This window comes from Lissotriton vulgaris, chromosome 5 (assembly GCF_964263255.1).
Source record: "Lissotriton vulgaris chromosome 5, aLisVul1.2, whole genome shotgun sequence".
NCBI classification, from domain to species: Eukaryota; Metazoa; Chordata; class Amphibia; order Caudata; family Salamandridae; genus Lissotriton; species Lissotriton vulgaris.
Genome location: NC_141693.1, coordinates 480,105,948 through 480,107,251, shown reverse-complemented (window position 1 = coordinate 480,107,251; position 1,304 = coordinate 480,105,948). Strand labels below are relative to the sequence as shown.

At 41.9% G+C, this 1,304-nt stretch overlaps 1 non-coding gene across 1 annotated transcript; it reads right to left on the bottom strand.

The window, feature by feature from the left end:
* Positions 1 to 464: 464 nt before the first annotated feature.
* On the bottom strand, positions 465 to 639 carry LOC147711118 (small Cajal body-specific RNA 16). Its single transcript, XR_015296176.1, has one exon.
* Between the last annotated feature and the right edge of the window lie 665 nt (positions 640 to 1,304).

The window sequence follows — 1,304 nt, the reverse complement described above, 5'->3', positions numbered from 1 at the left end:
TGCAATTAACTTTCAAACAGATGGTGCCCCTGCTCGCTCCCGCAAGGGAAATGCTTTGTGAGTCTGTTTTTTTTTTTTGCTCGTTGTGCTTGTCTTTGACCATGATCTACATTAAACAGGGATGGCTAGGAAGAAGACAGTCTCATTTAAGCAAACAAACATTTTATTACAACAGAACAGATGAAACAAGTAAGTTGAACAGATTTCCTAAAGACCAATGGGCTAAGCTGCCAAGTTCATAAACCCACTTGAGATAATTAGTTTAACGTTACTTCGACAGTATTCCCTTTGCAAACTATCATTTTGGAATTGCAAGCAAGGCTCGTAGTCACACTACAGTGGTGGGCAGCGCCTGTTTCCATGTAACCAAAGCATGCACATATGTACCTTTTTCCAGGTCATCTGCTGATCTACTAAACCAGGCAAAATATACAAATTTTAGTCATCGGGTAGTTCACCTTCACACGTATTTACAGTATCATACATGATCACCAAACTGCTGCTAAGATGTTCACACCTGTTACTGCACAAGCCCCTCTGAGAAGGTGGCTCTTTGGTTTCTCTAGGTCCAGGACTGGCTGCGTTGGTATCGAACTGAGCCCAGGGGTCAGCCACACAAGAGCCATCCTCCTTGACCATGCGCTTGATCACCCAGAACGAAACAAAATATCCACTCACACGTGCAAGAACAGGCAGTAAAGCTGTTTACACTTAAAGTTCAATCATAAAATCAAAAAATAAATAAATGACCCAGGTTTATGCCAGCCACGTTCCTGGGGAGGGTAACACGGATTACTTTCATTCATTACAGCTTCCCCCAAGGGCGCTATATAAAACCTTCCAACAGACTACAAATATATTTGCTCGCAAGAAGCTCCTCACAGCCCAGGGATAAAGCACTAGGAAACACCCCTGATAATTAACGCCTTACCTCCTACCTTTCCAAACAAATGAAACAAGCATTGGCATAGCCGATAGGTCGCACCTTTGGGACCTTGTAAGTAAAAGAAAAACTGAAATTTAAGACTTCACGTTTACATTTACTGCATCCTAAATACGAAGCAAATGTAAACATGGAGTCTTATACTTACTTACAAGGTCCCAAAAGCGAGACCTATTGGCTATGCCAATGCTTGTTTGTATTATCATTAGGACAGAGTTAATAAATGATTGTATCTTGGGGCATAACCATACAGTATGCATTGAGCCATCTTCCCCCTCACTCCCACCAAACAATGTGAATTCCCCCTTCACCTCAATCGAGCCAGTTGTACTGTGGTATAGCACTACCTATACAGTATTTT